This window comes from Lipotes vexillifer, unplaced genomic scaffold (genome assembly GCF_000442215.2).
Source record: "Lipotes vexillifer unplaced genomic scaffold, Lipotes_vexillifer_v1.1 scaffold13, whole genome shotgun sequence".
NCBI classification, from domain to species: Eukaryota; Metazoa; Chordata; class Mammalia; order Artiodactyla; family Lipotidae; genus Lipotes; species Lipotes vexillifer.
Genome location: NW_006790761.1, coordinates 727,743 through 740,805, shown reverse-complemented (window position 1 = coordinate 740,805; position 13,063 = coordinate 727,743). Strand labels below are relative to the sequence as shown.

At 38.6% G+C, this 13,063-nt stretch overlaps 1 protein-coding gene and 1 non-coding gene across 3 annotated transcripts in view; one reads left to right on the top strand and one right to left on the bottom strand.

Annotated features, from left to right (window-relative positions):
- Positions 1–13,063, top strand: part of CMPK1 (cytidine/uridine monophosphate kinase 1) — a 32,553-nt gene that overhangs the window by 275 nt on the left and 19,215 nt on the right. The gene's annotated exons all lie outside the window — the stretch shown is intronic.
- TRNAG-CCC (transfer RNA glycine (anticodon CCC)) lies at positions 12,004–12,076 on the bottom strand. Its single transcript has one exon. It is a non-coding gene; the product is annotated as a tRNA-Gly (tRNA).

Here is a 13,063-nt window from a genome sequence, read left to right as displayed (position 1 = left end):
CCCCCACCGCCCCGGAGCCGCGGACTACGAGTCCCGGCGACCGGCGCACCGTCGGCGTGGCGGTGGTTCGAGGGTCCGCCGGCGCGCGGCATGTCGGAACTGGTAGTCCACGTCCGCCCGCCTCGGGGGGACCCAGAAAGGAGGGGGACCGCTTGGGATTGCTTTGTTCCTGCGCCCCTCTTTCCTTACATTTTGGGGACCAAGTTCGTCTCGAGAGTGGGCTGGGAGAGGGATCCCGGGAGGGTCCGCTTCCGGGGACCCCAGCCCGCAGAGGTCAGTGTGTCGCTGGTTGTGGGGCGGCCGGAGGCGGCAGCAGCGTCGATTTGGGTTAGAGGCTGGGTGAGCCCACCGCTGCCTGATGGGGAGACCGGTTTTTCCACCACGCCCATTCCTGCAGGCCAGCCAAACTCTGAACCGTCTACTAATTGGTCTTTATCCTAGAAAGGAGCCCTGGGCGACAGGGCGTTACTTTAGGTGTTCTGAACCCGTCCAAGTCAGTACCAGCCCTGAGGCTCAGCACGGGTTGGTGTGGTTGGAAAAAGCCGTGGAGTATGAGATCAAACTTCAACCTCTGGCCCGGCTGCCAACTTACACTGAGTCCATGGCCAAGTCACTTCCTCTCTCCGAGTCTCGGTTGCCCCCACTAGAACAGTTGAGGCTGTGCACACAGATTTAAACTCAGTATGAAATGCCTCCCAAGTCTAAAATGGTGTTACTTTTTTTTTCCCCCAAAAACGTGGTAAGGTTAATGCTTCAATTCCGTTAACAATTTTCGAACAGATACGTGGTTAGCTGCAGTGTGGGTGAAAGGCTTATTGGAGAATCTGGGGAATGTTTGGGAGAGAAGGAAAACAGAAGATATCTAGAAACAGAAGAGGAGACCAGTAGTGCTGTAAAACACCAAATAATCCTTGTGAAACTCGGTGACCAGCAAAAGTTTTGACCCAGAACTTCTAAAATAGTTTCCTCCTCTTTTCCAGGATATGGCTTTTATTAGCTTTGGGATTTTACTCCTCTCCCAGGTTCATACAACCCACTCCTGTCCTATATTTTATTCTCTAAAGAGCATCTAGGAAAAGTCGGATGGTAACATCTTCATTATGTGTTTTACAGCTGTATTTATAATTGCTGATCATTTGTAAGACTATAAGTGGAGCTAATTCAACCAAAAGATACATATTTTTCTCATTTTTGTTCGTTCTTTTCGCTTTTTAAAAAACGACAATTGGATGGTTTCAGGTTTTTGTTGTATATATGAAACCTCTTACATGTAAATAGCATAGTAGGGGAAGGAGAAAAGACTTTATTTTTGTTTGTTTTTTGTTTTTATTTTCATTGAAGTATAGTTGATTTACAATGTTGTATCAGTTTCAGGTGTACAGCAAAGTGAATAAGTTATACATATACATATATCCACTCTATTTTAGATTCTTTTCCCATATAGGCCATCACAGAATATTGAGTAAAGTTCCCTGTACTATACAGCAGGTCCCTATTAGTTATCTGTTCTATACACAGTAGTGTGTAAATGTCAATCCCAATATCCCAATTTATCCCTCCCCCTCCCTTCCCCCCCCGCCCCCCGTAACCATAAGCTTGTTTTCTACATCTGTGACTCTATTTCTGTTTTACAGATAAGTCCATTTGTATCATTTTATAGATTCGCATGTAAGAGATACATGATACTTGTCTTTCTCTGTCTGACTTTCTTTACTCATTATGACAATCTCACGGTCCATCCATGTTGCTACAAATGGCATTATTTCGTTCTTTGTTATGGCTGAGTAATATTCCACTGTATGTATAAACCACATCTTCTTTATCCATTCCTCTGTCAAGGACGTTTAGGTTGCTCCCATGTCCTGGCTATTGCAAATAGCACTGCAGTGAACATTGGGGTGCATGTATCTTTTGAATCATGGTTATCTCTAGATACATGCCCAGGAGTGGGATTGCTAGATCACATGGTAGCTCTGTTTTTAGTTTTTTAAGGAACCTTCATACTGTTCTCCATAGTTGCTGTACCAATTTACATTCCCACCAACAGTGTGGGAGGGTTCCCTTTTCTCCATACCTTCTCCAGCCTTTATTGTTTGTGGATTTTTTTTGTGTGGTACACGGGCCTCTCACTGTTGTGGCCTTTCCCGTTGCAGAGCACAGGCTCTGGATGCTCAGGCTCAGCGGCCATGGCTCATGGGCCCAGCTGCTCCGCGGCATGTGGGATCTTCCTGGACTGGGGCACGAACCCGTGGCAGGCGGACTCTCAACCACTGTGCCACCAGGGAAGCCCTGTTTGTGGATTTTTTGATGATGGCCATTCTGATGTGTGTGAGGTGATACCTCACTGTAGTTTTATTTTGCATTTTTCTAATAATTAGCAATGATGTAATGATGCTTTTTAGCCATCTGTATGTCTTCTTCGGAGAAATGTCTATTTAGATCATCCGCCCATTTTTTGATTGGGTTGTTTGTTTTTTTAATATTGAGCTGCAGGAGCTGTTTGTATATTTTCGAGATGAATCTGTTGTCGGTCGCTAATATTTTCTCCCATTCTGAGGGGGAAAAGACTTTACTAGAGTCAAACAGATATGGGTTCAAACCCTAACTGTTCCATTTACTATCTCTTTAGTCCCAGAGAAGTTGTTGTTTTACCTTGGGTTCCTCTGTAAGAAGGAAGAAATAACACCTGTCTGGTATGGTATTTATGATTATGAAATGAGGTAAAATATCTGGCATGCATAGATGCAAATAATTTTTTCCTCTGTTTTAGAGTTCCTGTTCTTAATTTATGAGATTGGTTGTTTTTACTTTGAAGTGCACTGTAGTTTTACTTTTTAAAAATTGGTTTATGGGGCTTCCCTGGTGGCACAGTGGTTGGGGGTCCGCCTGCCTATGCAGGGGACACGGGTTCGTGCCCCGGTCCGGGAGGATCCCACGTGCCGCAGAGCGGCTGGGCCCGTGAGCCGTGGCTGCTGGGCCTGCGGGTCCGGAGCCTGTGCTCCGCAACGGGAGAGGCCGCAACAGGGAGAGGCCCGCGTACCGCAAAAAAAAAAAAAAATTGGTTTATGACTGATGTATTGGAATGTATTTAAATATTTTGTTTTTGAATCATAATGTGACTTTAAGTGTTCATACCCAAATTGATAATACCCATATTACTCCACTGGGTTAAAAATAATCTCCACATTCTGTAATTAGTATTTATTCTTTACTCTGTTTGATAATGGTGGATAATATTTTAAACCTGTTAATTAAGAATTATAAGATTTCCATGATGAGATATGTTCTATAATGTATTATCTTATTCTTTAAGATTTCAACACTTATATGAGCTTAAATTCAACTGTTTTCTTACAATTCCAAATAGCTTATAATTCAGCAGTTGCTGTCTTCTAGTGGATTAAACAGTGGAATGTCTGTGGTCAGTTAAGTCAGGATTTTTTGTTTTCTTTCTTTTGTGAGTCTTTTGCATTTTTACTCAATGTTTTATTATACAGGCAAATGTAAGCTGAATCCCAAACGATTGTAATTTTTGGAGCTAATTTTTTTCTGTAGGGGAAAAGTTATATAAATCAAGGTTAAATTCCCCAACTATCATGCCATTACTAATTTAGCTAACAGGGTACCTGAAATGTGGCTGAAACAGAATTGTTTCTTTGGGAAGATTACATTAATTTCCAACTCAGGCCACCAGAAGTACATCTTTGGACCCTTGCTACAGAACCTGAGAATATCTGGCCCTCTAATATCCTGGGACATTGCAGTTATGGTTGAGGGTGTTACCAGAGGGAAGCTGTTGCTTGTTTTATTTTGTTTTTTTCTAGTTGTGAATTCTACCTGTGCTACTTGCTCTCCCAGACCTTGAGGAAGAAAAGGCAAATCTGATGCAGCATCTTCTGAAAGTGTTTTGAACTGGAAAGGAAAGGTTTGAGGGAGGCTTTGAGATTGAATTTTGCCCATTTAGTTGAACTGATCTTTTTCAGTTTTGTTTTATTTTCTAACTAATTTTTAAGTCTGTCTTCTCACACTCAAAGTTGTTTTTGAAAATTAGCCATTTTCTAAAGCAGTGCAATCAGGAGTCAAGTGCTCAGAGTGGAGTTATTATTGTGGAATAACTTGTGACTAAAAAATCATGATGGAAGATACTGTGTCATTTTTGAATTTTTTAAATTAAGCTTTATTTGTATTGTTTTGGCCCAAGAAAAATTATGGTGCCATAACCTAAACTTGTCTGAAAATAACAACCACGGTTTTGCATGTGTTAGCTGGGATATTTAAACCTACTCTCTTTTAAAGATGGTGAACATTCTGCTTAAATGAACAATTATGCTAAAGTTTATATCCATGCCAAATTGCTTTCGGTAGCACCCCAGAAGCATTTTTATCATCTTGTGTTTTAACTTCCTCCAGGACCTGTATGGGTAACTTAGACATTGTATCCTACCTGCTATGCTTAGAAAGTTTTGGGTGATACTGACTTTAAGTATGTAGAAATCAGAAATTTGATTTTATTTATCTTTTTGTCTCTAGTGTTGAACATTGTGCCTGACATATAGGTGCTTAATAAGTATTCTTTGAATGAATATATAGCACACCAGTTTGTCCTGAAGATGTAAAAAAATTTAAAATTCGGTCTCCAGGGGGCGCCCAAGGAGCAGTTAGTACTCCCAATTTCAGGACGAGAAGTATTTGAATGAAACCTCTGTCTTACTCTGATTTCTCATGTAACACTTCAGTTTACTCTCAGTGAATAAATGGTATAGTTGTAAAAATCTGATGAGCATTCTAAAACTTTTAAGCTCCTGATTACAAATCCCTAAAGCAGACTACCACTCATTAAAGAAACGAGATAGGAAGATCCACTGGACATTAAGCTTGCTTCAGAACAGGCCTTTCTCCTTTTGATGAGATGGGCTGGAGTAAGAGATAGGTTTTTGGGGGTTTTTTGTTTTTTTTAAAGGAAAGTTTAAATTATCTGTAAAAGAGAGTCCACAGAATCCTCGACTCTCCTGAAGCACCACCCTTTCATTAAGGTAATGGTAATGTGGGATTTTTGTTGTTGTTGTTGTTAAGAATTTGGAGGAGGGGAGAATATGTTCAGATTATTTACTATTCTTACTTTTGAAAACTTCATTTTTTTCTTTCCATTTTAAGTTACAGTAGTAATACATATTTGTTGGTGACCTCTAACCCTGAGGTCACCAGTATTAATTGTCTGGTATTAACTCTTTCTCAATATTTTTACAAATAAAAGTGCATACAGTTACCTTTTTAGCCTCCAAATGGGATTATTCTGGGTTTTTTAACTGAATGTATCATGGCCCTCTCAGGCCTCTACACATAGACTTAACTCATTTTTATTAGTAGCTGCAGAATAGTCCATAATACGGATGTTACCATAGCATAGTTTTACCATTCCCCCCCATTGATGGACATTCAGGGTAGTTTTCAGGAAATTATTCTGCTATTGCAAACAGTGCTTCATAAATTTCCTTGTAAATATAATATTGCATATGGATGCTTTTATTTTTGCAAACAAAATTCCTAAAAGTGGGATTGCTAAGTCAGAAGATAAGTGCATTTTTAATTTTAATTGATAATTGTTTGATTACTTTTCAAAAACATTATACTTACATTTCTTTCAGCAGTTGTATGCTTTTTTTTTGCTAGCACTGGATGATTACCAATCATTTTAATTTTTTCAAATCTGTTAATCTCCTCATCACAGTTTTTCTGAGTAAATTACTCATTTTTTCCAAGAAGTCCATTAAGGTGAAAGGCATAATTAGACTTAAAAAAAAATTTTCCCTTTACTTGTCATTTATTCAGAAAACATTCTTTGAGAGCTAGGCACTGTGATAGTTGCTAAAGTGAATAAGACACAGACCCTACTGTCATAAGTTTACAGTGAGCTGTGAGATATAGAAGTTAAACAGTGACTATGACAGGACAGAGTGGTAAGTCCTATGACAGAAATATACACACAGACCATTTAGATAAGGGACATTTAAGTTACAGCTCAGTGGGTCAGGGAAGGCTTCCTGGGGGGGCAATGATATTTATGAGCTGAATTTAGAAGGACAGTAGGAAAGAAGCAGCCAGGAGATGTGGGGGAGTGGAGAACACTTAAAGCAGAGTTACCCTTGCATAGGGTAGTTGGAGGTTTCAATTCTGAGAAAAGGCTAAGGAGAGTAAACGGACGCAAGTGAGATTGACCCAGAAAACACTTCCTAAATGCAAACTATTTGCTCTGTGTTGGGGGATACTGCCTTCTAGAGGTTCTCAATTTAGAGTAGAGATAAGACACATACTTGATAGAATTTCATGAGAAAAGATATGAAAGATTTTTGCAAATATTAAAGTTTAACATGAAATTGTTCTAAAATTGTTTATCAGGAGTTCCCTGGTGGCCTAGTGGTTAGGATTCTGGGCTTTCACTGCCATGGCCTGGGTTCAGTCCCTGGTCAGGGAACTGAGATCCCTCAAGCCGTGCAATGTGGCCAAAACAAAACAAAACAAAACTGTTTATCTTTTAGATTTGCCTCCCTAACTAGATTGTAATGTCTTCAAGGATGGGGACCCTGTCTTTTGCTCCTGTTCATTCTACTGCATGGTGTTTGAGGTGCCTACTTAACCTTAAGATCTTAGCTTAATACAGAGATTCCCAAACATTATCAGTTCATGGTCCTCTTAGTGTGTCAGTATTTTTTTTCACAAACACCTTAGTCCAAAATAAGTATCTAACAGTTGTATTTATTGAGTAATTGGATCCAAACAATACTTAATAAGTATTTTCTAACAACTTAGTAGCTGTTTGAAGAAACAGTACATATACATTAAAAGAAGTAGCAACTTTATTTCATTCTTATGTAACCACAGTCACTTCTAATTGGATGTAAATGCCTGTTGGCACTGCCCAGTTTCTCATACCTTGGAATCAGGTTAGATGCTTCCATACTCATTTTATTTCCCACATTAATTTTCACGTGGTACTTATTTTTATCACAGCAACTGCCCACCAAAAAGTCAGCATCACAAAGATGTGTCTTCGAAAAGAATGTGCATGATCTAAAGTTGCAATTGTGAGCTACCCTGAGCTGATAGTTCACATGATATCTAATAGCTGATAGTTCACATGATATCTAACAGTGTTGCTCTGTTTCCCTTAAAAATGTAAACCCAGGGCACTCTTGTGAATTCGCTGCAGTGCTCCAGGGTACTTTGGCATTCAGTTTGGGAACCATGAGCTAAAAATGATTTCCTCAGTGAAACTGGCCCTCACATTTTTAGACTAGGTCAGATTTTTCTATTATGTGATCTCAAAGCACTTCAAAACATCTGTCAGTTTGTTATTCTTTTGTCCTTTCAGTTTTTAATTCTGTTGTCCTTTATAACATTTATGTTTGTAGTTCACGTTTAATTTCATGGTTATTGGATTGTCTCCCTCATTACACCATAAGCTCCATAAGGATGAGAACCTTAGATTTCTAAATTTATTCTTATATCTTCAGTGTCTAGTACAATGTCTGGCATAAATTGATGCTGAATAAACATTTGGTAAGTAGATTTTGAAGCCATTCATACCTGGATTTCTGCCATTTAGTGAGTTATTTAAATTTTTGGCTCTTTGGTTTTCTCCCCTGAAAATTTGGGATATTAATCTACTTTACAGGGTGATTATGAGGATTAGCCAAGAGAATCCATGTAATAAAATGTCTGGCACAGTGCCTACTTTGTGTTTGCCACTTCATATCCTTGCCTATTCTGTGCTTATTTATAAATAGTCAATGAAAGAAATATCTTGAGCAGCGTCAGTAGCTACACTTCGGTGGTCATTCTTAGTCAGTAGACTGAAGAAAAATTGATTTGCAAGGATATGAACAAATGTCAAAGTGTCATACCAGTGTATCGTCTACTAGGCAGTATGTAGAGTTCACACTCCGCAGTTAGACTGTCTGGGTTTGAATCTTAACGTAACACCTACTATGTGTGAGATCTTAGCAAAAGTTTAGTTTCTCTATGCCTCAATTTCCTCATCTGTAAAATGGGAACAATAATATATAGTATCTACCTCAGAGGGGTGTTGTGAGGACTAAATGAGCTATTGTATGTAAAGTACTTAGAGCAGTGCCTGGCATGTGATAATTCCTATATAAATGTTAACTATTATTTTTATTATTATCATCATCATCGTACTTTTTCTGTGTTAGTTTTGCCTGCCCTCCTGCCACCCCTAGCTCAACCTTCTTTTGACTTGCTTAAGATTTTTTTCCTTCCTGATTTATTCCTTCGTACTTTGGAAGCTATACAGTCTGTTTTTAGTAGTTATCCTAGAAATTTTAAGCACACATATTATTTAACTTAAGTCTAATATTAATATTTTTACTCTCCCCCAAACAATACAAATACCTTAGGACACTTAACTCTATTTTCTGTCCTATTCTTTTTTTTAGGATTTTAATTTTATATTGACTTTTTTTTTAATCCCTGCAAATGACCTGTTAATGTTTTATAACAAATGTTTGTTTAGAATAACTTACATACGTACCATTTTCTTTACTAACCATTTATTTTTGCACCTCAGATCTTCCTTCTGAGATCATTTTCTTTCTTGAAGTATATCCTTCAGAAGGTTCTTTAATCAGTATGGGCTTGTGGTTAGGAAATTTTGCTGTATTCTTTACATGGTAGGTTCTTTTTTCCTACTTCAAGCACCTAGGGTATCATCCTTCAGAGGTCCTGACTTTATGTGGAGCTCGTTGATCTGACCTCCAATCCTATTTAGGTCTCAGTTTTTGTCTCCTTTCCCCTCTCTGTGGCTGATTAAATCCTGGGCTGTAGCCACCTGTGATTTGGGGATGGGGAAAGTCCCCAGGGCAGCCATAGCTCCAGCACTCTCTGGCTCTTCTGGATTTGTGCTTTCTTGATTTATCTGAATTTGAGTTACTCCTTTAATTTTTGGCCAGCTCAGTCATACATTAAAAAATAATAATAAAATTATATATTAATAAATATACAGATATTAGAGATTATATATATGTATCCAACTACATGGGTGTGCTGTGCTGGGAGGGGTTCCTCTCTTTTTTTTAGCAAGTTTATTTATTTATTTATTTATTTATGGCTCTGTTGGGTCTTCGGCTCGAAGGCTTTCTCCAGTTGCGGCAAGTGGGAGCTGCTCTTCATTGTGGTGTGTGGGCTTCTCATTTCGGTGGTTTCGCTTGTTGCGGAGCACGGGCTCTAGGCTCACAGGCTTCAGTAGTTGTGGCTCGCACGCTCTAGAGTGCAGGCTCAGTAGTTGTGGCGCACGGGCTTAGTTGCTCCGTGGCATGTGGGATCTTACTGGAACAGGGCTCGAACCCGTGTCCCCTGCATTGGCAGGCGGATTCTTAACCACTGCACCACCAGGGAAGTCCTGGGAGGAGTTTCTCTGAATGAATGTATATTTTCCACCCCCATCAAAATTAGACGCCTCTACCTAAGTCTGCCCTAGCTCAGAACACCTCTTCAATGTCAGTTCTTCCCCTTATCCTTACTTCCATTGAAATCTACTTGATTTACATCCTTTGGATTAAAGTTTTAGTGATGGTAATCGATTAAACACCACATCCTAGTTAAGATGCTAATAGGAGAGGACTGTAGTCACGAAAGACCTCCGAAAGTCACATAGGAGTACAGTATTTTAATGGTTGTCCTTCTGAATTGAAATTGAGAGCATTTCAGAGAAACCACTCTAGTAGTGGGACTTTCAGACTAGATAAGAGAGAAAAGATGGAGATGGGATAACCATCTTACTCTTTGTGTCATGTTAGCTTGATCACACTGACTCTTGCTAACCTTAAAGCTAGTACTTTTAGCCCAGTTGGCATATGAGAATGTATTTATTCTAACATTTCAGTTAAATTAAGGACATTTTTATAGACTGAACATGTGATAAGAGCATTTAGAACTTAATAGAGAACACGTGTGACTGAACATACTGTTTGCCGACAGTTTCCTGCTGCTGGTGAACAAAGGTAACCAAACAGCACTTTGGTAAAGGAAGAAGCCCCAGTTATTACATACCATTCTTAGAAACTTTCACTTTGAGGAACTGGATCCCAGAAAAAGCATTCTTGGTTTCCATTAGTTATCTCCAGAAGACAGGTAAGTTGGTGCCATTTATCATTAGGGTATATTCTATACCAACAATCAATTGAATATGCTTAGTTTGGGGCTCTACAAAAGACTGCTTCTTTGCTCACTTTGTGTTTGGAATTTCCATGATGTATTAGTCATTGATGTTGGCCACTGAAAAGTTCTATGTGTTTAATTTAACCTATAAGACTTTAAGTATAATTAGGTAGATAATAACATGAATTTCTGTTCTCTTGGTGTCTACTGGGAGTAAAGAGACAGTCCAGAAGATGTTTTATTGATATTATGTAATTGGGAATTGACTTGATGGTTAATTTAGGTTTTTAAACTGGAAATTTTTATTTGCTACTTATTTAATGATTGTTGGGTGAGGCAAGTGGAAATGGAAATGGTGTCACAAGTGGAGAAAGGCAAGAACGAAGCAAATGAAGGATGGTCAGAATCTGGCTGAATGGTGGGTCAGATATGCCTGGCTCTGTGTGTGGATAAAGTTCCTGATCTCTCCATGCTAGGATACAACAAAATGATAAAGTCCATGAACTTGGAGTCTCCTTTTTAATTTCCACCAGCAGATTCTGTCATGCGAAGGCCATAGTAGCTTGATGGCAAGACTCTGTATTTCCATGTCTGTCACCTAGGAATTACCTCAGAGGCCCACTGTGGAATAATCGTCACTGAGAGTCAGGAGACCTGGGTTCAAGTGCCAGTTTCCTGTCTGCTAACTAGCAAGTCAGCTTATCTCAGTTTCCCCTTTCGTAAAATGAGAGGTATGGAAATAGGTGGTCTTGCCAGCCCTACAACAGTTCTGTATACTGAGACTTCATTGTTAGATAGTATTGTAATCCTGTGTAGTCACGTTCAAGAGGCATGTTATCCAATCATTATGAATATGTGTATCTTCTTTGCCATTCCATGCTGTATGAATGGGAGCACCAAGGAATTGTATTTAATAAATTCCCACTGTATTTCATGTTTACATAGAACTTCAGAGTGATAACAAAGAATGTGTAAAGGCAGGAAAAGGAATAGTTTTTTGAAGTAGAACAATTGTGTATGTATGAATTTTTTTTAATTAAAAATATTTAAGAAATGGGACATTGGAGCCAACTTTCTTACAGTATAGCATAGTAGTAGAAACAATGTAGACTTTGAAGTCAGTTGTTGGTTCACATCTCAGTCTAACACCTGTGGCTATGTTGCTTAACTTTTCTGACTCTGTTATCTTCATTTGTAAAGTGATGATAATAATGACAACTTCACTAGATTGTTACAAAGATGAAACAGCGTAATGCTTCTGCAGTGTTCAGCACAGTACATGGCACTCAGTAAATTTGTAAAGGCTAGCATTATTTTAGAAAAGATCTACAGTGAAGAGATCAAAGAGTAATTTAGATTAAAATAGTTTTGGGGAGCATTGTATTCCCATTGTTTACTACAGCATAAGGAAATGATTACCCACACTAATCAGTTTACAGATTTTTAAAAACCCAGGACGGTATTTTAGAGTCTATCAAATATGAAAGGTCTTTCTACTTAGAGAAAATGTTTGGCGTTAACTTAGATTTAAAAATCCTAGAAAGGGCAAGTGGATTTAAGGAAAAGTTTATAGTATACATGCTCTTTATATTCAAAATAGGTTACTAGTTGCCAGATGGAGCTAATGACCTAATGATTGGATAAGTTTCATAAGTTAAGCCTGAATATGTACCTTAACTGTCCTCTTATTAAAAATATGCATACTTTTACTTTTGGTTACTTTTAAAATATATATATTTATTTATTTAATTTATTTGTCTTAGTTGCGGCTCATGGGCTCCTTAGTTGTGGCATGTGAATTCTTGATTGCGACATGCATGTGGGATCTAGTTCCCTGACCAGGGATTGAACCTGGGCCCCCTGCATTGGGAGTGCAGAGTCTTAACCACTGTACCACCAGGGAAGTCCCACTTTTGGTTACTTTTTAATTATATAAGTAGTACACATACATTATAGAAAAATTAGAAAATACAGAGGAGTAAAAAGAAGAGTGTAAAAATTACCAGTAATCTTACCATCCAGAGAAAACCACCATTAATCAATATTTTGGGACATATTTTTCCAGAGATTTTTTTTTTTTTAGTAGGCTTATACTCTGGAAACCTGCTTTTTACTTATAATAATATCACAAACATATCACCATGTTAATAAATGCACTTTTACTACATAATCTATATGATATTGTACTCTGTAGATTACATACATTATTTAATTAATTGATTCCTTGTTTTGGAAATTTTGTTTCTGACTTCAGAAGTTGTATTCTGTGTTTTTTAAAAAATACTTGGAGATATAATTTATATACCATACAACTCATCCATTTAAAGTGTAGAATTCGGGACTTCGCTGGTGGCACAGTGGTTAGGAATCTGCCTGCCAGTGCAGGGGACACGGGCTCGAGCCCTGATCTCGGAAGATCCTACATGCTGCAGAGCAACTAAGCCTGTGCACCACAGCTACTGAGCCTGAGCTCTAGAGCCCGTGAGCCACAACTACTGAAGCCCATGAGCCACAACTACTGAAGCCCGTGAGCCACAACTACTGAAACCCGTGTGCCACAACTACTGAAGCCCGTGCGCTTAGAGCCCATGCTCCGCAACAGGAGAAGCCACCAGTGCGTGAGAAGCCCACACACTGCAATGAAGAGTAGCCCCCACTTGCCACACTACAGGAAGCCTGCACTCAACAATGAAGACCCAACACAGCCAAAAATTAATAAATAAAATTATTAAAAAGAAATAAAATTTTAAAAGCATAGAATTCAGTGTTTTGGGTATATTACGTTATTAATTTTGGTAAAATATATCATGAAATTTACCATTTTAACCACTTTAAGTGTACAGTTCAGTGGCATTAATTGCATTTACAACGTTGTGCGACCATCACAGCA